Below are 26480 nucleotides of genomic sequence, written 5' to 3'. Positions count from 1 at the left end.
TAGAAGACAGTGTCAGATTTCCTGGAACTGGAGTTAAGAACAGTTGTTAGCTGCCATGTGGGTGCTGGGAACTGAATTCAGGTCCTTTCTGCAAAAGCAGCCAGTGCTCTTAACTACAGAGCCATCTCTCCAGCTCCTGTCAGTGGACAATTTTCAGGAATCAATTTCCTCCTTCCACCACATGGATCCTGGGAATCAAACTTGGGTCATCAGGCTTGGTGGCAAGCACCTTTACCTGCTAAGCCATCTTACCAGCCCTCATTTTGACATTTTGAGATAGGGCCTCATGTAGCCCAGGACAGCCTCAAGCTTAATGAGTAGTCAAAGATGACCTTGAACTTCTGCTCCTCCTGCCTATACCTCCCAAGTGCTGGGATTACAGGTGTGCACCACTGTTCCCCACTGTCAAAGTTAGTGTTTCCTGGGCCAAAGAGATGGCTCAACAGGTAAAGGCATTTGTTACTAATCCAGATGGTCTGAGTTCGACCTCTAGGACCCACATTTTGGTAGGAGAGAACAGATTTCCAAAAGTTACACTAGCCAGAGCACACATACATACATACATACATACATACATACATACATACATAAATGTAATAGTAAGTTATTGTTTCCTACCATCAAAATCAATTATAGGAGCTGGAGAAATGGTTCAGTGGTTAGGAGCACTGGCTGCTCTTGCTGAGGACTGGGTTCAGTTACATACATACATACATACATACATACATACATACATACATAAATGTAATAGTAAGTTATTGTTTCCTACCATCAAAATCAATTATAGGAGCTGGAGAAATGGTTCAGTGGTTAGGAGCACTGGCTGCTCTTGCTGAGGACTGGGTTCAGTTCCCAGGAACCACATGGTAGCTAACAACTGTCTACAACTCCAGTTCCAGGGGATCCACCTTCCTCTTCTGGTGAACCTACATATTTGCAGGCAAAACACTATACACATAAAAATTAATTTTAAAAAATTTAAAGCCAGATTCAGTGACACAGGCCTTTAAATCTCAGCACTGGGAGGCAGAGGCAGGTGGCTCTCTGTGAGATGGAGGCCAGTCTGGTCTACATAGGGAGTTCCAGGCCAGTTGGGGTTCCAGGGGGACCCTGTCTCAAAAACAAAACAAAACAAAACATTGTTATCTTGGTTTGGTAACTCACATCTGTAATCTCAGCACTGGGAGACAGGAGGCAGGATTGCTATGAATGTAATATCAGCTTGAATTACATAGTGAGTTTGAGGCCAATCTGGTACTACAGGGTGAGACTTTGTCTTTTTAAAAAGATTTTGTTTATTATTTTTATTTTATGTTTATGTGTGTATTACCTGCCTATATGTAAATGCACTCATGTTGTACAATGCCCATGGATGGCAGAGTAGGGCATTGGATTCCCCTGGAACTGGAGTTACAGACGGTTGTTAGCCTCCATGTGGTTGCTGAGACTCGAACCCAGATCCTCTGCAAGAGCAATCAGTGTTTTGTTTTTTTTTCTTTTGGTCTTTTTGAGACAGGGTCTCTCTGTAGCCCCAGCTGTCCTGTCACTATGTAGACCAAGCTGGCCTTGAACTCACAGAGATCCATCTGCCTCTGCCTCCTGAGTGCTGGGATTCAAGGTGTGCACCACCATGCCCGGTGCAATCAGTGTTTTTAATCACTTGCTGAATGTTCTAGTTTCTTTTCAATTGTTGTGACAAAACACTCTGACCAACTTGGGGAGGAAAGCATTATTTGGCTTATATCTCCTGGGTCACAGTTAATCACTGAGGTAGGAACTCATATATAGACCAGGCTGGCCTTGAACTTACAAAGATCTGCCTGCCTTTGCCTCCTGAGTGCTGGGATTAAAGGTGTACACAACCACACCTGGCTAGCCTGCTTTCTTTTTTTATGAAATAGACATATAAAATTTAATCTGTTTGGTTTAAAATACATGTTCAATGATAAAAACAAGTAAAATTGGTTTCATAAAACAAAATATAAAATATTGTTATATAACCCATATCCCATGATATCTTAAAAAAAAACAGCAATTTAGATCACATCCTTCATTAGAATATTTTAGCCTAAGATTGTAGCTAACAATCCTACTTATACAAATGACCTATTCTGTTTCTTGAACCTAAAGATACCCACAATTATATTTGTTGCAGTTTTTGCTATAAAATTACATTTTAAAGTTTTCTTAAATATTTAAATGTGTGTGAAACACTCCCTTGCCACAGTACTATAAGTTCATGAGTGCCTTCTAGTATTGTAACATACAAGGTCATCAAAACTTTGAAGCTCTAAAACAGTAAAGCCAAGGTACTTCTCAGGCCCATTTTGGGTTCCATCCCTGGCTTACGGTGGTGACAGTGGTGTGCTGTGACCCTGTTTTTCATTCTGCATGGGCACAGCTGGCTGACACTTGCATACACCTCAGACAGCAACTGCAGTCGAGTCTTCCTTTCACTCCACTTGCTAAACAGTGCTGAAACCACACAAGCACAGTCTTAAGAGCAAACAGAATCTGTCAGTCCAGATGGCCTGGCTACGCTAGTGTTTAGGAAAACACAATCTTCTATCTGCTTGGTCCAAATTATCAAAAATAACCTCTTCTCTAGGAAAGTTTTCAAGGTAGCTCTTTCTGCTGACTTTCACTATCTGTACACAGATACTGTATATATAATATATTTATATCAGACATTTACAGACAGACCTTCAAAAAGATATGGCACTTATATACAATGCAGCTTTAACTTAACTAGTTTCACACTATAACCCATTTAGGTTCTTCATAAGAGAGGCAGTTGATATGTCCAAGGAAGTTGCAAGGGAAGGTTCCAGTAACATGCCTTAATGGTAAACATTATTGGGCGATGAGGGTGGAGGGAGAGAGCTCAGCCCTTCACTGCTCAGGGGCTAGGCCCACTCCCTAAGGCAATCAAGTTAGACTGCGGTCAGGCAAGACCAAAATCCTCAAAGCCAAGCCTACTGCCTTCCTGACTCCCACTAGCCAGCCAACCACTGCTATCGTGGACACGAGGCAGATCTCCCAAGATTGTGAGAAGTAATGTAGCAGAAAGCCCAAAGGTTCCCAGAGTCTGCTAAACCCCCGGATAAAGTTCTCACTTTTAGTTTCCTAAGTATATCAGAAATTCAAACACATCGATACATGGATTCTGTCCCATGAAAAACACCAATGCAACATATTGCACGAAGTTCCATCTCCTGCACAAAACGAGTCCCTTCCCCGGCATCACTGTGTCTGCAGGGTGGGCACCTGGGCTCCTTTGCTGGCTGACGGTAAGATCTGTGGAATGCTTTCATGGAACTCCCGCTCCTGTGGGGCTGAGGACCCCATGCCTTAGATCTCCCTCAAGGTGAGTTTGTATTATCCGCCCACCTCTTCAATCTGCAGCTGGAAGGTATCTTCATTAGAATAATGCTTCACTGTATTGTCATTCATGTTCCTGAGGATTCCTCTTGTAGCCTGCTTTTTTATACAATACAGAACCTGCCTTGGGGTGGCACTGCCCACAGTGGGATGGGCCCTCTTACATCACTCAGAAATCAAGAAAATATCCCACAGACATGGCCACCGGCCAGTCCAATGAAGGCAATTCCCGATTGAGGCTCCCTCTACCCAAGTGTGTCAAGTTGACACTAAAGCTGCACACTGAGCCATCTTTCCAGTCTTGAAACTTTATCTTAAAAAATAAAGGGCTGGGTGTGGTGGCACATGCATGCCTTTAGTCCTAACATTCCAGAGGCAGAGGCAGGCAGATCTCTGTGAGCTCAAGGCCAGCCTCATCTACATAGCAAGCTCTAGACTGGGCAGAGCTTATGAGACCTTATCTCAAAAAACAAAACAAAAAGGCAAAAAAGAAAAGGAAGGAAGGAAAGAAGGAGGGAGGGAGGGAGGGAGGGAAGGAAGGAAGGAAGGAAAGGAGGGAGGGAAGGAAGGAAGGAAGGAAGGAAGGAAGGAAAGAAGGAGGGAGGGAGGGAAGGAAGGAAAGGAGGGAGGGAGGGAAGGAAGGAAGGAAGGAAGGAAGGAAGAAGGGAAGGAAAGGAAGAAATAAAAAAGGAAAGGAAAGAAAGAAAAGAAGTTTGGAGAAATGGCTCAGTGGTTAAGAAAGAGCAGGTGCTGCTCTTATAGAGGACCTGAGTTCAATTCCTAACTCTCATTTGGGGTAGCCTGCAACTCCAAGTCTAGGGGATCTAATTCCTTCTTCTGGACTCCAAGGGCACCTGCACTCACATGCACATAGCCACACACAGATGCACACATATATACAAAATTAAAAATAAAATAAATCTTTTTAACAAAGAGAAAGAAGGGGCTGGAGAGATGGCTCAGCAGTTAAGAACACTGGCTGTTCTTACAGAAGACTGGGGTTCGAATCCCAGCACCCACGTGGCAGCTAACAACTGTCTGTAACTCCAGTCCCAGGGGATCTGAGAGCCTCTTCTGACCTTTGTGGGCATTGCATGACACAGGTGCACTTACCTACATGCAGGCAAAAATAATAATAAATAAAAATTTTTTGGTCTTTTTTGAGACAGGGTCTCCCTGTAGCCCCAGCTGTCCTGGAACTCCCAATGTAGACCAGGCCTTGAACTCACAGAGATCTGCCTGCCTCTGCCTCCTGAGTGCTGGGATTAAAGGTGTATGCCACCATGCCCGGCTATAAATAAAATTTTTTTTAAAAAGAAAAAGAAAAGAAACTACTGATTTTGAAGAAGCTGACTCCCAGGGTGATGCAGTGTTGGATAACACAGGTGAGCTGGTCCTTCCTGTTATGAGATGTCACCTGGTTCATGGTAGCAGAACTAAAGCCCACCTGGGCCAGTATGAGCTGACTTGGCCCATGAGAGGGCAAGTCAGTGTATTATTCATGGTATACTTCTGGCAGAGGATGTCAGAACTGGTGATGGCTAAGTGCATAGTTGACCTCTACTAGTTTGACAATTCAAAGGCACTCAAACACTACCCACCAGGCAGTTGATGAAAAATAACTCAGTGAGAAACTATAGGCTATAAACACTTCCTGACTCTCAGCCTGGTAGAACTGTCCCCCTCGGCCTTTTTGGTTCCCCACACACTTGGGTTCTGAGTTGGTTTTCTCAGCCTTGGCGATATTCTTGCCTGCAGTGTCACTCATGCAGACTCTGCATAGCAGATCCTTTCCATTTCCCTCACAACTCAGCCTGGAGACTCTGACTCCTCCCATAAATAGGCTGCATAGTCTCAGTGATACCTGTGGATCCCCATGAGCCAAGGAAAATTACTTCAAATCACCCTCCTCAGTATACTCATTTGTTTTGTTTTGTTTTTTGTTTGTTTATTTGTTTTTGGTCTTTTTTGAGACAGGGTCTCCCTGTAGCCCCAGCTGACCTGGAACTCACTATGTAGACCAGGCTGGCCTTGAACTCAGAAAGATCCGCCTGCCTTTGCCTTCAGAGTGCTGTAGTGCTGGGATTGAAGGTGTGTGCTTTTTTTTTTTTTTTTGTCTTCTTGCGATGGGGTCTCTCTGTGACCCCAGATGGCCTGGAACTTGCTAAGTAGACCAGGCTGGTCTCGAACTTCGAGATTTGCCTGTCTCTGCCTCCCAAGTGCTAGGATTAAAGGCATGCACCACCATGTTTGGCTCTGTTTTTTGTTTTTAAAGATTTTTATTTTAGCTGGGCATGCTGGCACATGCCTTTAATCTCAACACTTGGGAGGCAGAGGGCAAGTGAATTTCTGTGAGTTCAAGTCCAGCCTGGTCTACATAGTGAGTTCCAGGCCAGCCGTAGGCTACGACCCTGTCTCAAAAAGACCAAACCAAAAAAAGATTTTTATTTTATGTGTATGTTTTGCTTGTATGAATATATGTGTACCACATATGTGCAGTACCTGCAGAGATCAGAAGAAACCATCAGATTCCCTGAAACTGGAGTTACAGACTGCTGTGAGCCACCATGTGGGTGCGGGGAGCTGAATTTCAATCCTCTGCTAGAGCAGCAAGGGCTCTTACCTGCTAAGATATCTCTCCAGCCCCAATATTTTATTTTTTTAAATATTTTATTTATTTTTATTTTATGTGTGAGTATATTGCCTGCATGTATATAAATGCACCCATGTTGTGCAATGCCCATGGAGGACAGAAGAGGCCATTGGATCCCCTGGAACTGGAGTTATGGACAGTCGTTAGCTGCCATGTGGGTGCTAGGATTCGAACCTGGATCTTCTACAAGAATAGCCAGTGTTCTTAACCACTGAGCCATCTCTCCAGCCCCAATATTTTAAATTTTTAAAACAGTATCTGACTCTATCTATCTATCCATCCATCTATATACTAGGCTGGCCCTGAACTTATGATCCTCCTGCCTCAACCTACTGAGAGCTAGTATCATGAACAGGAGTTCTCCATCTGGATTGCCTTATTTTATAATTGACTTTTTTGGGTGTGTGTGTGTGTATGTATGTGTGTATGTGTGTGTGTTTGCCTGTATGTGTGTGCATGCCTATTAATGCCTAAAGACAACTGTAGATGCTGTTCCTCGAGATCCATCCACCTTGTTTTTAATGATCTTTTTAAAAACTTACATTTATTTAGAGGGTGTGTATGTGTGTATGTGTACATGTATGCATACGTGTAGAAAAAGACAACTTGTTGGTGTCAGTTCTATCCTTCCACAATGTGGTCCAAGGGATCAAACTCAGGTTGTCCAGCTGGGTGGCATGCACCTTTACCTACTGAGCTGTCTCACTGGCCCCTCTTTGTTGAGGTAGATTTTCTCACTGGCCTGGAGCTCACTAATTCAGCTGGCTGTCTGCCTAGTGAGCCCCAGGGATCTTCCTGTCCCAAATACTAGGATTACAAGTGTGTGCCACCACACACTGTATTTTGGGGATCAACCTCAGGACCTTTTTCTTTTTTTTAAATTTTTATTTATTCTTTTTATTTTATGTGTATGCATGTATTGCCTGCGTGTAGGTGAGTGCACCCGTGTCGTGCAATGCCCACAGAAGACAGAAGAGGCTGTCGGATCCCTTGGAACTGGAGTTACAGACAGTTGTTAGCTGCCATGTGGGTGCTGGGATTTGAACTCGAGTCTTCTGCCAGAACAGTCAGTGCTTTTAACCACTGAGCCATCTCTCCAGCCCCAGGACCTTTTTCTTGTAAGAACCTTTACAGAGTCAGCTCCCTAACCCTCTGTAATTGACTATTGATGTTTTTTATAACATCCTTCGCTCCTGGAACAGCTGCGAAGAGAAGTAAATTCCTCTGAATTTACTTCAGCTGCTGCAATCTAACACGACTAGACTGTCATCACCAGTTGATGGCTTTCCTTGATTGACTAACAAATGAGACACTCCGGAACTTCATTGGGTTGCAGCCTCATTTTCTTTTATCTTTTTATGAAAATGTTCTGCTATGATAATTTGTTCTATTTTAAATTTTCTAATTTTTCTGACTAGCTTTCCGGTGGGGAGGAAGCACTTCCTGTGGTTATAGCAGCTGTGGTATCACTGCATTCTAAACACAGTGCTTTGCCATCTGATTTTTGCTTGTTTTGTGGTGCTAGGGATGGAACCTAGGGCCTGCTGCATGCTTGGTGAGTGCTCACTTCTGAGTGGCACCTCCAGCCCCAGCCCACTGCAAAGCCAGGTTCTCCTTCACACACGATGTGCCCTGGTAATGAAATCATAGAGATGTCACAGTGTGGAACCTGTGACCTGGGGATGCTGGTGTTCCTGTAGTTGCTATGATCTGCAGCGAGCACCAGGGAGCCTACAAAAGGAAAGAGCCAGTCACCTCAGCTCAGTCCTGTGGTGTGGGAGCAGAGCAGTGGCATTTTACCAGTGATACCACTATGAGTCAATTAAATTTAATTCAGGGACACTCTGAATTTCAATTTTCATGCATCACCAAATATTGTCCTTTTTATTTTTATTTTTAGCTGTTTAAAAATGTAAAGGCCTTAGGCTATAGTTTGCAAATGCCTATTTTTGTACTGTTTTAGGTTTATTTTTGTCTTAAGGTTTGAAAGTTTGGTTGGTTGGGTGGTTGGTTTTGAAACAGGGTCTCAGGGAGCCCCAGCTGACTTCAAGTTCTTTAAATCACTGTGTAGCAAAAGGTGACCTTGAACTCATGATCCTTCCAAATGCTGGAATTACAGAACTGGGTGCAGTAGTCCATCGTTAAGATTCCTGCACTCAGGCCACCCTGGGCTACATAAGGAGAACTTGTCTCAAAGACATGAAATGACCTTGACTGACAGGTACAGAAGGTCACAGTTCACTGTGAAAGAGAATGTGCTACTCTGAGCTCAGTGTACTTGTATTTGTCGACACAGACCACATTTGGGGGGGGGGGACCTCTACCTAAGTCTCCAAATTTAAAAGCATTAAAATTGTAGCACGTGTTCTTTGACCACAAGTGAACTAGAAATTAGTAATCCTTCTAGGGAAATCTCAAATGTTTGGAATTCAACAACACCTGAGTGATCCAAGGATCAAAGAAGTTACTTCAGAGATTTGTAGATCAGGCCTGTCATCTCAGCACCTGGAAGGCTGAGACAAGAGGATTGCTGTAAGATCCAAACCAGCCTGGGCTACAGTGTGAGAACTTGACTAAAAAAAAAAAAAATGCACAGGAAATGTGACATTTCTCACCGAGTGACAATGAGACACATCTTCACTGAAGTACCATGACAATACTTCAGACATTATATTTCAATAAGTCTGACTTGAGTTAGGAGTGGGGCTCAATGGTAAAGCATTTTCCTAGCATGTGTGAGGCCCTGGGTTCCATCTCCAGCGTCATAAGAAAATAAATAAATAAACAACCATGACTTGTAAAAAGTTGTTAGTGGACTGGAGAGATGACTTAGCAGTTTAGAGCACACACTGCTCTTCCAAGAACCCAAGTTTGGCTCCCAGCACCTACATTGGGCAATTCACAGCTGCCTGTAATTCCAGCTCCAGGGAGATCTAATGCCTCTGTCCTCTGAGAGCACATGCACTCACATGTGCATACCCCCACACAGACACTACACATAATTAAAAACAATAAAATAAACCTCTTTTTTAAGTTGTTAGATGTAAGCTGGTGATGCACACCTATCATCCCAGCTACTCAGGAGGCTGAGACAAGAGGATCACTTAAGGCCTGGAATTCAAGACCAGCTTGGGCACTGGTTGGGGTTGTGGGGTGGAGGGAGATTAGATTTCATCTCAGAAAACAAGCACAAGTTTTTTGATATAGCTAAATATAAACAGTGGGAAGAGTTTGGGAGAGAGAGGGTGGAAGCCATCAGAGAGTAGAGGATGATGGCAGAAGAAATGACTTCGAAGGATCTGTAGCACCTTGCAGTAATTATGATCGACAAGAGTTAGCTGTACATTTCAAAATAGCCGGGGGAGGCTGTGACCTGAGAAGTTACTCATATGAACTCACAGCAATGGTAACAACATGCACAATTCCCACATAAGCTCAAACCAGACAAAATCCCAGCATAGATGTGGGAAAGTGAGTAAGAAACCCTAACCCTACCTGAGGAGCTATTGGCAATCAAATGTTACTGAAAAGGGAAAATCAGTTTCTTTTAAGGGTGTCACTCTTGGTTCCAGTGGATGGACCCACACTGAAGGACATTCAGGAACATAAATTTGACTCTATAGGCCTAATATATATACATACATATATATATGTATATATATACATATATATATTTCACGTAATTGGGTGGGGGTTAGTAAGAGGGGAAGATAGGGAAGTGGATCTAAATGGGATCAAAATATATTGTATGAAATTCACAGAAATTCAATTAGAAGGGAAAGAAGGGAGGGAGGGAGGAAGGAAGGAAGAAAAACCAGTCAGTGGAGAGAGGCCTGCAATTGCTCCCAACAACAAAGAGCAATCAATGTCTAAGGTAAGAGGCCAGTTGCTGAGCTGGCCCTTATACACTATAGACTGGTATTGAAGTCTATACTGTATGCCACAAATATGCATACTTACTAGAACCTTTTATTTATTTATTTACTTAATCTTGTGTGTGCATGTGTGTTTGATACTTGTGTTCACATGGGAGTGTGCTTGTGATGACATGCACATGTGGACATTGGAGGACAACCTCAAGTGCTGGTCCTCGCCTTCCACTTTGTTCGAGGCAGAGTACTGTTTGCAGCTGTGTATGTTGGACTAGCTGGCTCATAAGTTTCCAGGGATTTTTCCTGTCTCCTTCTACCTAAATGTAGGAAAACTAGGATTACAGATGCAATACATCCAGCTTTTACATGGGTTCTAAGGATTTGAATTCACAAAAAGTGCTTTACTCATTCAGTCAGCTTGCCAGCCTGACATGCATCCATTTAAAAATGGGTTAAAATATTTATCCAGGGACTGGAGAGATGGCTCAGTGGTTAAGAGCACTGGCTGCTCTTGCAGAGGACTCAAGTTTGGTTCCTGATGTTGTGCCCAGTTTGTGAGACCCCAAAGACCACCAAGGAGCTGACTGATGCAAGCACACAAGGGTTTTTTTATTGTTACAAGCTTAAGCTTGGGCCCACTCTGTCACCAACCCAGTGGATCTCAGATGTGAGACCCCTTGCTTTGGGAGACAGAGGTTTTTATAGGTTTATTTCAGCAAGTTTAGCAAGTAGGGGGTCTCCAGCATGGCAAGCATCTGATTGGTTGCAGCCTAGTGTCAAACCATAAACCGCTGCCTTTAGGAAATCTGAAGCGATACCTGGACTTTTAGTACTTTCCCATCCCTCGTTAACTGGCCGTTGGCAGGGGAGTTGTTCTCTATCTGTTCCAAGTATACTTTTTGTGGTTTTTCCTGGAACAGGGTTCAGGGCTGGGTCAGTCCCATGGAGGTTTTATCCAAGATGGAGTCACTTAGGTCTCTCATTCCCCTCTCTGACTAGTACCTTGGGGGCCCAATCATGGGCGCTCCCTCATCTCATGTTCTTCATCACCCAGACTCTGGAGGGACTGATAGTGGGTATTGGTTGCTCTCACGTTACCTTAATAAGATCTCCCTGGGGGGGGTCCACCATATGTGTCTCGTTGTTTTACAGCCCCAGTGAGCACAACAAGTAGCACTATCCCCTCCACACCTGTTTCTCTGGGACTTGTATTTTGGAGCTCCAGGCCCTGGGCAAACATAAAACCAGCCTGGTTTTCCGTATGGGCCTGGAGAGTTAGTTAGAGCATAAGGATGTGCGCTTCCCTTAGGATTGAAATCAAAGAAAGCATTTAAATGGGAGTGCAGAGTTGGGAACCAAGTAGCCAGAGGCGCTACTTGGGAGACCTGAAACAAAATATTGCCTCCTATCACATCTTGGAGGACCCAAGTCAGATTCATAGGTTGATGCGGGCTTCCTGGAACAGGAGTGGCTATCATGGGGAACAGTATATACAGTCAACAGTTTGAAAATCGAGTGAGCTTTAGCTTGAGTGGATTGTTGGGGTCCTTTGAAACTCTCCATCCTGAAGCTGGGGATGCGCAGTCCTCTACAGTGAACGGGTCAGCTGGCCGTACATGTGTGTGGTGGATCCATGATGCTACACCATCCATTTTGAGGGCTGTGGGAGTGGTCAGTAGGATGACATAGGACCCCTTCCACAGTGGCTCTAAGGATCCTTGTCAATGTCTCTTAACGTAAACACAGTCACCGGATCAGTATTGATGAGGTTCTGGAGGAGGTCCTGTCTCATAAAGAGCACATAATTTAAGCCATACATGTTTATGGGACCATTGGACTCCCCTGAGATCATCCAACAGGTCCTGATCTTTAAATTTAGTAATCTTCTTTGCCTGGAGGTTAGGAATAATGGGAGGGGGCATTCTAAACATGATCTCAAAGGGAGTTAATCTCATCTGGTAAGGGGAGTTACGCACTCAATAGAGTGCGAACAGAAGGCGAGTCACCCAGTCACCACCAGTCTCTAAGGTCAATTTAGTTAAGGTCTCTTTTCAGAGTTCTATTCATTCTCTCTACCTGTCCTGAACTCTGGGGTCTATAAGCACAATGTAGTTTCCAATCAATCTCCAGAACTGTGGCCAGACTCTGACTTACCTTGGATACAAAAGCTGGTCCATTATCTGACCCTATCATCTGTGGAAAGCCATATCTGGGGAGGATGTCTTCCAACAGTTTCTTTGCTACCATTTGAGTCATTTCATGTTTAGTAGGGAAGGCTTCAGTCCATCCTGAAAAAGTATCTACAAAGACTAGCAAGTAACGATGTCCGTACCTGCCAGGTTTTACCTCAGTGAAATCCATTTCCCAATAGGCTCCAGGTTTTCTCCCTCAAAGTCTGATTCCTGGGTTTCTAATATTTGGCACTTCATTAGTGAGTTGGCAAGCTTTACAGCCATTAACAATGTCTTTAATCTTTAAATTAGCCTCCTTGATTTTTACTTCAACATGTTGAATTAGGTCTGCATCCTCTTGATGCCCATGTGGGAAGAACGGTGTATTTTTGCTAACATTTGTTTTCCCAATTTTTCCAGGAGGATCAGCTTCCCTTCTGCTGATGTCCACCATCCTTCCAGGAATTGGGTCCTCAGCAGTCCCTTTATCCATTTCAGGTCCTCCCCAGTGTATTTGGGCTTTTCAGGGAGGTTTGGGTCACCTGGGTCAATTAGTGTGGTGACCAAGGTTGGGTTAATTTGGAGGGCCGCTTGTTTAGCTGCCTGATCTGCTCAATTGTTTCCTTGGGAAATTGGATTGTCCCTTTTTTGATGACCTGGGCAGTGGATAACTGCCAATTTTGGGGGCAGCCAGAGAGCATTTAGCAATGTTAGGATTTTTTTTTGACAGTCTTTTTCTCTGCCATTAATAAGCCCCGTTCCCAATATATTGTCCCATGAATGTGCGTGGTGGCAAAGGCATATCAGCTGTCCATATACACATTAAGCTTTTTGTTCTTTTTCAATACCAGCAACTTAATTAGGGAAGTAAGTTCAGCCTTTTGGTCCAAAGTGCCAGTGGGCAGAGGCTCTGCCCAAATGATGCCAGTTAATGATACTACAGCAGCCCCGGAATACCTCTTGCCGTCCTGGACAAAGCTGCTCCCATCAGTGAACCAGGTTACTTCAGCATCAGATAATAGGGTATCTCTCAAATCTGATCAGGTACCATGGACATGGGCCAGGATTCCGGCACAGTCATGCAGGGGGGCATCCAAGTCTGGGTCCAGCAAGAGCGTGGCTGAATTCAGGGCAACTGGTACCTGGGAGGTGATTTTAGCAGGATTAAGAAGTAATGCCTGATAATGAGTTATATGGGCGTTACTTAGCCATCTGTCCGGGGGCTGCTTTGAAACTCCTTCAGTTGCATGTGGTGTGGTGATGGTCAAGTTCTGGCCCAAAGTCAGTTTGTCAGCATCTTTTACCAGTAGAGCTTCTTTGAGTATATAGCCCAAGTATTGGACCTGTCGTTTGCATAGTTGGGCCTTTTTAGCAGAGGCCTGATAGCCCAGGCTTCCCAACGTCTGCAACAGGTGTTCTGTGCCATCCATGCAAGCCTCTTGGCTGTCTGCTGCCATAAGTAGGTCATCCACATACTGCAAGAGACTCCTTTCCCCAATGCTATCTGTCTTAGATGCCTCCACTGGTCCTCTGGATCCACAGTGGCAGCCAGCAGGATCCTTGCCAGGATCCTTGTTTCCAGGTCTTTGTTCTGCCTCCTTTCTGCCTTTATCTGGTTTTCCTCTGCACTATCCCTATTATTGTACACTTTCTTGGCCACAGTTATTAAATCCCTTAAGTTCTTCTCACCCAGTCTCTCTACTCTTTGGGGCTTTTTTATATCTGGAGCTGACTGGTTAACAAAAGCCATGGCCACTGGCACTATATTATCTTTGGCCTCTGGGTCTAACGAAGTGTACCTGCAGGAGGCATCCATTATTTGCTCCAAGAATGCAGCTGGGCTTTCATTTAGTTCCTAATATCGTATACCTTTGCCAAATTAGTTGGCCTACGAGCTGCTGCTTTGAGACCTGCCAACAGAGCCTGGTGGTAAACCAGAAGCCTCCCCTCACCTTATGCAGTATTATAATCCCAATCAGGCTGGGTCAGTGGATAGGCAGCATCAATAAGTTTCGGGTCAGTAGTAGGGACACCAGTATTGCCAGGAATTAATTTCCTGGCTTCTGTTTGGATATGTTCCCTTTCCTCTGTGGTAAACAGGACCTGTAATAATTGATGACAACCATCTCAAGTGGGTTGGTGTGTGAATAAGACAGTTTGTAATAAATTAATAAGCTCCTTAGGATTTTTAGAAAAGGGAGCATTCTGGGTTCTCCAGTTGTAAAGGTCACTAGCGGTGAATGGCCAATAGTGATGGGGCTGGTTGCTGGCCTCACCCGCGGGGCTGGCGACTGTGAGGGGTAGAAGAGTAGAGTCTGGACCCTCTGTTGTTGCTGCCCTTCTACTCCTAGTCCCCTGAGCCGGTCCCCCCTGGGCCTGTGAAGAATCTGGTACCAGGGGTGCCGGTTCCAGAGGGGGTACCTCCTGTGGAGGAGGTGGATAAGGAAGGAAAAATTAGATCTTCTTCTGTGCTGGCCTGTAAGACAGGGTACAGTGACGGTACTGATGGTTTGGTTTCAGGTTTAGGTGTTTTCTGGGTTGTCATTTTCCATTCTGCAGCCGTCAGCACCTCAGTTTTCTGTAAAGGAAGAAAAGATTTGACCCAAAGAGGGGGGTTATTAACTAAATCTCCCCAGACCACTATGTATGATATTTGATCCAAGTGTCCCACACATGGTTGAAGAATAATTTTCTCAACTGAGTTAATGACAGTGGGTCCCCTCCGAGGGATATCCCATGTTGAAAGTGGGCCATTCAGACCTGCAGAAAGTAGTTAGTTTATCCTTCCTGACAACAACAGAGAGGTTATGGGCTCGAGTCTTAACTTCTCCAAAATGTGCAAGAACCAGGTCCAGGGGTGTAGAGGGAGTCTGTCCCATTGCGTCTGTCTCAGTCACAGAGAAATAGACAAAGACAAAACAGAGAGCCAGAAAGACACACAAAAGGCCAAGTAACAAATTCCCCCACTCATGTGGAAGAAAAACTGAAAGTAGGACAGCAGCGAACTGCCGTGCCATGGAAGCAACCCACCTTGTCCTTTCACAGAAATCAACAGAGTCTGGGGCCCTCTGTCCCCTCTGCCAGGGTCTGGAACGTCTTCCAGATCTCTGTAGTCATGGTCATCCAGCGTATCCGCTCCAACCGCTCCTGACTACACTGTTTACAAGTTTGCCTAGAGGCTCAAAACAAAAGCTGGGACAGACACAGATAGGCACAACTAGACACAGACACTTACTGGCCAGCCAGGAACCCTTCGGTTTGGGGTTCCTGGGGGTCTTGGGGATCCCAGATGAGCTCCTAAGATGCTGTTCCCAGTTCGTGAGACCCCCAAAAGACCACCAAGGAGCTGACCAATGCAAACACACAAGGGTTTTCTTATTGTTGCAAGCTTAAGCTTGGGCCCACTCTGTCACCAACCCAGCGGATCTCAGATGTGAGACCCCTTGCTTTGGGAGACAGAGGTTTTTATAGGTTTATTTCAGCAAGTTTAGCAAGTAGGGGGTCCAGCCTGGCAAGCATCTAATTGGCTGCATCCCAGTGTCGAACCATAAACTGCTGCCTTTAGGAAATCTGAAGAGATATCTGGAATTTTAGTACTTTCCTGTCCCTGGTTAATTGACCATTGGCAGGGGAGTTGTTCTCTATCTATCCAAGTATACTATCTATCCAAGTATACTCTCTATCCAAGTATACTTTTTTGTGGTTTTTCCTGGAACAGGGTTCAGGGCTGGGTCAGTCCCATGGAGGTTTTATCCAAGATGGAGTCACTCGGGTCTCTCACTAGCACCCACATGGCAGCTAACAACCATCCATAACTCCAGTTCTAGGGGAATCTGATGCTCTCCTCTGACCTCCTCAGGCACTGCGGGACACAGGTGCATCCTACCTACATGCAGGCAATACACTGATACTCATAAAATAAAAATAATAAAGCTGGGTGTGGTGGTGCATGCCTTTAATCCTAGCACTTGGGAGGCAGAGGCAGGCAGAGGCCAGCCTGGGCTACATAGCAAGTTCCAGGCCAGCTGGGGCTATAGGGAAACTCTGCCTCAAAAAGACAAAAAAATAGATTAATTAATTAAATATTTTTAAATTTTATCCAAACAGAAAATATGTAATTGACCATTTAAAAATTATGCTGTTCACCTTAAATATTATTTATTTGTCAATTACATTAATAAGGTTGAAAAATTTTTTAAAGGAAAAAGAACTGGAGGGGTTGGGGAATAATAGCTTATTAGCAGAGCGTGCACAAGGCCCTAGGTTCAATCCTCAGGAATATAGAAAAACATTTTTTAATAAAAAACAAGAACCAATGAGATAGGATGGTGGAAGGACAGAACTGACTCTCACACATTGTCCTCTGACTTCTATACATACTCCACTGCAAATGCACATGTATACACACACACACACACACACATGCACACACACACACACATGCACACACACACATGCACACACACATGCACACACATGCACACACACATGCACACACATGCACACACACAACATATGCACAGATACATACACACAGAGACACACACATACACACACACACGCACACACACGCCCGGACACACACGCGTGCACACACACATGCACACACATGCACACACACACATGCACACACATGCACACACACACATGCACACACACACACACATGCACACACACACACACATGCACATACACACACAATAACTAAATAAATAAATGTAATAAAAATTAAAATAGCTGGAAATGGTGGTGGTGTGCACCTGTAATTTAATAATCTGGAGGTGGAGACAAGACAATCAGGAGTTCAAGGCAAGCCTCAGTTACACAGCACGTTCACTGCCAGCTTGGGTTACATGATACCCTGTGTCAAAAAGAAAAAAATAATTTGGGGCTGGAGAACTAGCTCAGTAGTTACGAACACTAGCAGCTCTTGCAGAGGACATGGGCTCAATTCCCAGCACCTACATGACAGCTAACAACCATCTGTAGCTCCAGTGCCAGGGGATCCTGTGGCATTGCACAACACAGGTACACTTAAATACATGCAGGTGAAACACTCATATGCATAAAATAAATAATTTTTTTAAAAGGAAGACATGAAATCAATGGTCTAAAATGCTACCACAAGAGGAGAGAGAAAAGAAACACAGAAGTCCCACAGAAACTAGAAGAAATGACAGACAGGCTCAGAAAGCAAAATGGGGGGGGGGCGGAGAGAATAAACAAAGTCAAAAGCTGGTTATTTGAAAGCATCAACATGATTAATAACACTAAGTTGAGCACTTTGAAAGAGTGAGTTATAGCTCAATGAATCTGGAAACAATCTGAGTGTCCATCATCCTGTGGGTAAATAAATCTCAGCATAGAAGTACAAAAGGCCATTATTGAGTCCTAAGAAGGGCTGACATACCCATACCTGCTACAGGTGGGTGAGCTTCGGAAACTTAGTGCTTAAAGAAGCACAAATACCATGTGATCCCATCGTATGAAAGGGACAATCCAGAGACAGAAAATGCAGCAGAAGTCACTAAAGGCTGGGGAGCAGTGATAGGGGATTACTGTTTACTGGATTCTGAGTTTCTGTGTGGAATGATAACACTTTTCTGAAAAATGGATGGTGGGGATGGTTATACAACATGGTGTAAATACTTAATACCACCAAGCTGTACACCTAAAAATGATCCAAGTGGTTAGTTTTATGCCACATATATTTTATCACAATAAAAAGTGTTCCTTAGCCAGATGTGGTGGCACACACCTTTAATCCCAGCACTTGGGAGGCAGAGGCAGGCAGATCTTTATGAGACTGAGGCCAGCCTGGTCTACATAGTAAGTTCCAGACCAGCTAAGGCTACAGGGAGAGCCTGTCTGTATCCCTGGTAGATACAGAAATTTAAATTAAAACACACACACACACAGACACAGACACACACACACACACACACGTGCAATTGACACTCCCAAGAATGGTAGACCATTTCAGTGTGTAAAAAGGGGGCACATGGTGTTGGGTTCCAGCTCCTGCCTATTTTTCTCCATGTAGTGCTGGTTGGGTTCCACAGGTTGTGCCCACAGGCTGACTTCCTATAAACATCCCTCTTCCCTGTGTGTGCTGCCAGGCTGAGTGCCAGTGCCCTTTTCTCTTTGAGGACATAAAACAACTTTGAGGTCATTTATTTTGCTCATAAGACAAACCGCCTTTTATTCACTGATTGTTTTTAACATGGCTAGACCTGTTTCTCAGGAGGTGCTTTCCAGTCTCATCTGAGAACACCAATTAACAATCACTTCTGCTTTGCCGGTTTGGTTGCCTGTGACGCTAATCCTATGATCCCAGGGAGGCTCAAAGGAGGCTGGGAGGCTTGGGGTCAGCAGCAGGTGAGCTGGGCAGGACACATACTCTCTGTGGCAGGAGAGCTGTGCTTCAAACTCAGGTGTTGACATCTGCTCTGGTCTGTCAATACAGTCTTCCAAAAGTGGGAGGCTTGCAGTGGTCTCTGGGCTGAGAGGTACCCTGGTGTCTTCTTTCCTGTTGGAGGGCTCTCAGGGCCAGCACCAGTCCCACAGTGGTCTTTGCCTTCTTTCAAGGATGGGTGACTGATTGACTTTGTGGGTCACAGAGAACATTGCCCACCTGGTTCATGTGTGCTGAATATGACCACCACTGACCCACCTGTCCTGTTCTCTCAGGGTCCCAAGAGTGGCTATGTCGCCCAAAGTGAACTATCTTGACTAAGAAGAGTGGGACTTCCCTCTTCCCCTCCTTCTCCTCCCCATCCTGCCCTGATTACATTGAGGTTCAGAGTCTTGAGGCCTTGTGTCCCAACAAAGGGAACCTTGGGAGATTAAGGGGTGAGTGGAGGTTCCTTGCTTCCTAGCTGATCATCTAGGAGAGGCCACAAGGTACCCAGATGAGGGGAGACAGGTGAGGCGACAGTGTGAGGTTCTCTTGTGGCCTGCTTGTGTCCTCAGAGGCTGCTGCTGCACATTCTCAGCAATGCCCAGATATGGGGCCACACTATCTAAGGGGCAGGGGGAGGGGGATAAGCCTGTGGTAGTAGGCAGAGCTGGCAGGGTGACCCCAAATTCCTCAGGGCTTTCTGCCCACCACACTGCTGCCCATAGGTCATGGGCACTCTCCCAGCAGCCCTATGCTGCACCATCTACTGTGGGTTCCAAAGGTGCCCCATACCCCCAAATGTCCCATCTTCCTCACACAGCCTGATCAATGTGTGCAGAAGGAGAGCTGGTGATGAGAGGAACACAAGCAATCTCTCTTTTGCCAGTTTGTATAGCAGGGGTGAGTCACACTCAACCTGCAACTATACCTGCCCCATCTTTTCCACATCATTCATAGGGCATCGTCCAGGTAGGGTACCATTGGTGTGACACTGTGCCACTAGTTACGTGGGCCCTACTCCAGAATTCTAGGAGGACTGAGTGTGGAAGTATACACCTGTAATTCCAGTACTCAGGAAGCTGAGGCAGGAGATTTGCCATGTGTTTAAGGTCAGCCTGTGTTACAGAGTGATCTCTAGGCCAACCTGACCTACACGAGATGCTATCACAAAAACAAAGCAAGGGACCAGTGAGATGGCTCATTGGGTAAGAGTGCTTACTGCTAAGCCTGACAACCTAAATCTGATTGCTTCCACAGAGTAGAAGGAGGGAACAGACTCCTGAAAGTTGTCTCTGACCTCCACGTTTGCCTTACTCACCCCTATAATAAATACATAAATGTAAATTTTTAATTAAAAAATAAATAGGACTGGAGAGATGGTTAAGAGCACTGGCTGCTCCTTCAGAGGACCCAGATTTGATTCCCAGGACCCACATGACAACTAACAACTGACACCCCCTCTGACCTCTATGGGCATTGCACTTAGACACATGCAGGCAATACACTCATACACATACAATAAAATAATAAATAAAATACTTAAACATAAACAAGATTAATGTAAATAACAACAACCAAAGGACCCTAGTAGGAATAACCCACCAGTCCATCATCACTGCCCCTAAATAGACACCCCAGCTGGTAGGAGGCTTGAGACCAGAAAGAGGCTGCAGTGACAGTCCTGCTCATGGCCCACTCAGACCACTGCTTTGGTTGAGTGGCCACCCAGGCCTCTCATTAGCTGCTAATTGTAACCTGTGCCAGCTCCCCCAGGGCTGTTGCTGGGATCTCACCTGTTGACAAGATGTGGTATCCCAGAGGGACGAAGCCGCGTGTTGATTATGCCACTAATGATGCGCTCATTGCCTGACAGTAATTCCCTTCAACAAATAAAACACATCTGCTCAGCCTCCATCACAGAGTGCTATTTCATGCAGGGCCTCTGGGGCAGGTAGGACTTCCACTAGGGTGAGTGCCAGGCAATGGGGGTCCAGGCCCAATGCCACTAGCTCTCCCCCTCAATTCACACCAAGTCTTCTTACAAAAGGCTGCTTTATCTCTGGGTTGAGACAGATGCCTCCTGGGCCCACAGTATAGCATATACTTGTGGTGGGGCCCACCCTGAGAAGCCCAGTGGAGTTGTACCCTCAAATCATGAGGAAGGAACAGCATGAGACAGGCATTGACCTTGTGTCTACCCAGAGAGAATAGTAACTCCATAGCCATCTGGGGCCTGGGAGAATTCAGCCACAACTTTCTGAGTGGTGAAAAGATCCTTGCTGGCCACTGTGGCAGTCAGCTTTGTCACTATACCAAAACACCTAAAATAATCTCTTTTAAAAAAGAAAGAAATAAAAGGTGGCTAGAGAGATGGCTCAGCAGTTAAGAGTGGTTGCTGCTCTTTCAGAAGACCTGAATTCAGTTCCCAGCACCCATGTTAGATTCACAATTGCCTGTAACTCCAAGGGATCTGATGACTTCTTTTGGCCTCCATGGGTATGTACACACACACACACACACACACACACACACACACACACTCGTATACACACTACACATAAATAAAATTTAAATAGCTGGGTGCGGTGGTGCAGAGGCAGGTGGATCTCTGTGAGTTCAAGGCCAGCCTGGTCTTCATAGTGAGTTCCAGGCCAGCTGGAAAAAAACCAAAAATAATGAAAGAAGAAAGAAAGAAAGAAAGAAAGAAAGAAAGAAAGAAAGAAAGAAAGAAAGAAAGAAAGAAAGAAAGAAAGAAAGAAAGAAAGAAAGAAAGAAAGAAAGAAAGAAAGAAAGAAATTTTAAAAAGAGAAGACTGGAGATGTGGCTCAGTTGGTAGAGTGCTTGCCTAACACACCAAAAGCCCTGTGTTCAATCCCTAGGACTACAGAAACTGGGTATGATGATAGTGTCTGTAATTCTAGCAGTCAGGAAGTAGAGGCAGGAGGATCAGGAGTTCAAGGCTAGCCGCAGCTACATAGCAAATTTGAGGCCAGTCTGGGCTACATGAAACCTTGTCTCAAAAAGGAACAAGGAAGGAAGGAGGGAGGAAGGGAGGGAGGGAGGGAGGGGAAGAAGGAAGAGAGGGACGAAGGAAGAGAGGGGGGGAGGGAGGGAGGGAAGGAAGGAAGGAAGGAAGGAAGGAAGGAAGGAAGAAAGGAAGGAAGGGAGGAAGGGAGGGAGGAAGGAAGAGAGGGAGGAAGGAAGAAAGAAGGGAGGGAGGGAGGGAAGGAAGGAAGGAAGGAAGGAAGGAAGGAAGGAAGGAAGGAAGGAGGGAAGGAAAGATAGAAAGAAGGAAGGGAGGGATGTGACTTTGAGCTTTGGAGGTTTCAGTCACTTGGTTCAGTCATTTTTGGGTCTTCTGTGTATGGGATCACATGGTAGCTGCTCACCTCATGGCATCTGGGAAACAGAAAGAGGAAGGGGTCCGTATCCCATTCCAGGACATGCCCAGCAACCATCCCACCCCTCACTGAACCACACCCCTTGTGGACCACTGTGGACTAGGAACCAAGTCTTTGACACATGAACCGTAAAGGAATATTCAAGATCCAAACCACATCAGCCACCCACACACTAGTACACTAAAACAGTGCCAGCTCATGGAGCGTATGGGAAAGTTAGCTGGCAAGAACAGCTTCACCTACCATGGGGCATGAGACTGCCCAGGGCTACACCACATGTCCTGAACTTGGACCAGTCTGCCGCAGGCCTTGGAAACCTCTTGTTCAGTATTCTACACAGATGGTCGCACAGGTGGGATATGTTCTTCTCTACCCTGGCCCACCAGCTTTCCTGAAAGCTCTTGGGCCCAAACTCAATACCCAGATGGTGCTTTTGACAGGTGACTGTGAGACAGGATCTGGTTGAGAAAGCCTCTGTGGGCTTGAGCACACTTCCACCCCTGTGCAGGGCCCCGGTGTAGCAACAAGCATCTGTGTGTCCTTTGAGCCTTAGGGATCACAGCCAAGTGCAGTTCTGAGGCAAACCCACTTTTATTTTTGTAGAGAGGTTCCTTGAAACACGGCATAGGAACATTGGAAAGCAAAAGGCTGAAAACTTTTTTTCCACTCATTCTTGTTTCTCCCCTCACAGTGGTCCTCTCCCCACCATTACTTTTACTTTTATATTTATTTATTTTAAGACAGGGTCTCATTATTATAACCCAATCTGGCCTCAAACTAGCTATATAGCTGAAGATGGCCTTGAACTTCTGATTTTCCTGCCTCTACCTCCCGGGTGCTAGTATTATAAGCATGCATCACCTTGTCCAGTTTATGCAGTACTAAGGTTTGTGCATACTAGGCAAACACTCTGTCAACTGCACTAACATCTAGCCCTATTTCCTTCTTTCTTTTTCTTTTCTTTCTTTCTTTTTTTTTTTGAGATGAAGGCTGGCCTCACTTTCTTTCTTCTCAGCCTCCCAAGTGCTAAGGTTATATGTGGGTGTGTATCACCAGGCCCTGTCCCCAAGGTTATTTTATATTCACATTATAGAGTCAGTCACCCTAAAAGGCCCTGGACAGCTCTTGGCTCTCAAGTTGGGTTTTCAGTAGCCTCCTCCTGCTTCCTACCTGTTTCACCCAAGGTGTGATTACATTAAAGATCTTAAAGTGATCCCTGACTAGGATAGGCCCTACATCTAGTCACAGGAGTTTGGCAAGAGAAGTGCAGAGACACACAGAGATAAAATGGCTGTGGAAGACAGAGGCATGTAGCCACAAGCCCAAGACACAGAAACCCCTAGAAGTTGTTAGAGGCAGGAAGGTCCCTCCCTAGCCCTAGAGGAGGGTTTGAATTACTGCATAGAACTAGATGTCAGAAGTTTGGTCTCCAGAGCTTTGAGAATAAATTTCCATTGTTCTAAGTACCTAGCTGTAGTGTTCTGTCACAGCAGCCTGAGGACATTAGCACATGGCACATCCTTTCAGAGGATGAAACTGGCACATTCCAGGGAAGGGGCTGGGCCATAGGCAAACCTCAGTAGGCACCACAGGGGCAGCAGGAAACTGCTGCTTCCCCACACTGGGTGGGCAGGTGGGCATCCAGGCCAGCCAGGCCAGTCCAGAGGAAGGAAAGCCCATATTGGGAACAGTGTCAGAGCAGCTGAGGCACAGGTGGCTTCTCCCAGTGTCCCTGGCTGGCCTCTATGTCCTCTCTTCCCCTCCTTGACATGTGTAAACCCTAGTGTTCCCAGAGTCTGGCTTAGGGACTTTCACAGGGGAAGCACACAGTAAATACTAGGTAATGATGATGATGAAACAATTTGCAAAATAGGAGCTTGGGGACCCAGAGGCCTGACATCTGCACAGAGCTAGAGTCTACAGGGAAATGAGTTAATGAAAGATGCCCGAGGGGCTGACGAGCCCCCACCCAGAGCAGCAGGAGAACCTCTGGGCCGGGGGGGGGGGGTATCAGAAACCCTAAATCCATTTTCTGAATCAGAAACTAACCCTAGAGCTGGTGAGATCACTTGGCTAGCAGGAGACTGGGTTCAACTTCCAGTACTGAAACGAAACAAAACTCCCCAATTTGTTCTGTTGGTCACTTGCAGGTGATGGATAGATGGCCTGACAGTGAACATCCTAGATGTTCATTGAAGGCCACTCCAGAACCTGGCTTGGGGGGGGGGTGTCACTGAGCTACAGTTTTCAAGCTCTGTCCTGTCTGTCTGTCTGCCTGCCTGTCTGTCTGAGACAGAGTCTTACAATGTAGCCCTAGCTAACCTGATATTCAGTATGCAACACAGGCTGGCCTCAGACTTGAAGCAACTGGGCTGACAAGATGGTTCAGCAGGTAAAGCACTTGCCCGACAAGCCTGACAATCTTTGTTCAATCCTAGGAACCTACATAAAACATGAAGGAGCGAACCAACTACAAAGTTGTTCTCTGATCTCTACATGCTCGCCATGACATGCATGTACTTTGGCATACATATACTTGCATTCACACATCATACATACACCAATAATAATCATGATGATGAATATTTTCAAAAAACTTGAAGCACTCTTCCTGTCTCAGCCTCCTGAGTGACAGGACTGTAGGCATAGGTCACTATGCTTTACTATAGCTCCACCCTTTCTTTAACAGCTTTATCAAGAAACAAACTCACATACCATAGAATTGCCACACTTAAAATATACAGTTCACCAGGTATGGTGATACTCTGCTGTAATCTCAGTACTTAGAAAGCTGAAGCGAGAGAATCAAGAGTATGAAACCTAGCTGGGCTACTCAATGACAGTCTCTGATTTGAGGGAGGGAAAAAAATGTAGCATTTAATAGGTTCTTGATACATTATTTTTTTTCTTTTTATAAAATTTCATTTATTTGTGTATGTACATGTATATGTGTGGATGTGTGTTACTGAGAACATGTGGAGGTTAGAAAACAATTCATAAAAATTGGTTCTCTTGGGCACTGGAGAGATAGTGTTAGGGAAAGAGAAATTTTACTGCTTGTTTGAATTTACTGCTTGTCTGAGTTTATTGCTTGTAACCAATTAACTCAGCTGGAGACACAGGCATCCGGAGATAGGGGCAAGTTGTCTGGTCTGTGTCATGTCTGTAGGCATGTCTGCTTACACAAGATAACAGGAAAGAGTTGTGCCAGGCCAATACCACCCATCTCTCCCCAGTTGAGACACCTGAAGGGAGTTGTAACATTTTTTTTGTTATTGGTTTGTGAAATGCTTGCTTTGAAACTATTGGTTGTATAAATGCGGGCTTTTGTGTAACGGTTGTGGGAGCCTATATAATCTTTACCTAAAATTGCCTCAGGGTTGATCGCTCTAACCAGACCTGCGTGTCTTGGAAGGACGGTCGGCCCCAGCTAGCTGGTTTAATAAAACTCTGCTTGATTTTTGCATCTCCATACTCGTGCATTTGTTCTCCAAAAGAGACCCACCGAGTCACGGACCCTAACAATAGCTCAGCAGTTAAGAGCCCTGACTGCTCTTGCAGAGGACCCAGGTTCGATTCACAGCACCCACATGGCGGCTACAAACCGTCCTTAACTCCAGTTCCAGGGGAATCCAAAGCCTTCTTCTGACCTCTACAGCATTGCACAACACGGGTATGCTCACATACATGCAGGCAATACACTTGTCCTAGTTTGTTCTTCATTGCTGTGACAAAATACTCTGACTAATACCAACTTGGGGAGGAAAGGGTTTATTCAGCTTACATAACCCTGGTCACAGTTCATCAGGGAGCCCAAGGTAGGAACTCAGGGCAGGAACCTGGAAGCAGGAACTGGCTGCTTACTGGCTTGCTTCCCTGGCCCCTGCTCAGCCTTCTTTCTTATGCAACACAGGCCCACCTGCCCAGGGGCGGCACCACCCACAGTGGGCTGGGCCCTCCCATATCACTCATCAAGAAGATGCCCCTTAGACATGGCCACAGGCTAGTCCAATAGAGGAAATTCCCCAATTGAGGCTCCCTCAACCCAGGTGTCAAATTGACACTAAAGCTATCCAGCACAACACTTACACACATAAAATAAAAATTAAATAAAAAGAATTGGTTTTCTCCTACCATGTGAATCCTAGGGATTAAACTCAGGTCATCAAGCTTGCTGGCAAGTGCCTTTACCCACTGAGCAATCTTGCCAGGCTCTGTTATTAATCTATTAAATGTGGTAAACTGATAATTGTAACCATTTCTCTCTTCTCTCTCTCTCTCTCTCTCTCTCTCTCTCTTTCTCTGTGTGTGTGTAAAGGTCAGAAGTTGATGGTGAGTGTCTTCCTCAACCATTCTCTACCTTATTTTTTGAGACAGGGTCTCTCACTGAATCTGGAGTTCACCAATGTGACTAGGCTGGCTGTCCAGTGAGCCCCAAGGATCCTTCTGTCTCTGCCTCCTCAATGCTGGGATTACAGGCACATGTTCCTGTACACAGCTTTTACATAGGTGCTGGGATTGAACTAAGGTCCTCATCTTTGCAAAGGAAGCACTTTGTGGACTAAGTCATCTCTTCAGTATGATTGTAACCAATTCTAAATA

This window comes from Nannospalax galili, unplaced genomic scaffold (assembly GCF_000622305.1).
Source record: "Nannospalax galili isolate Female #2095 unplaced genomic scaffold, S.galili_v1.0 scaffold668, whole genome shotgun sequence".
Lineage (NCBI taxonomy): Eukaryota > Metazoa > Chordata > Mammalia > Rodentia > Spalacidae > Nannospalax > Nannospalax galili.
Note: the sequence above shows the minus strand (reverse complement) of the source record.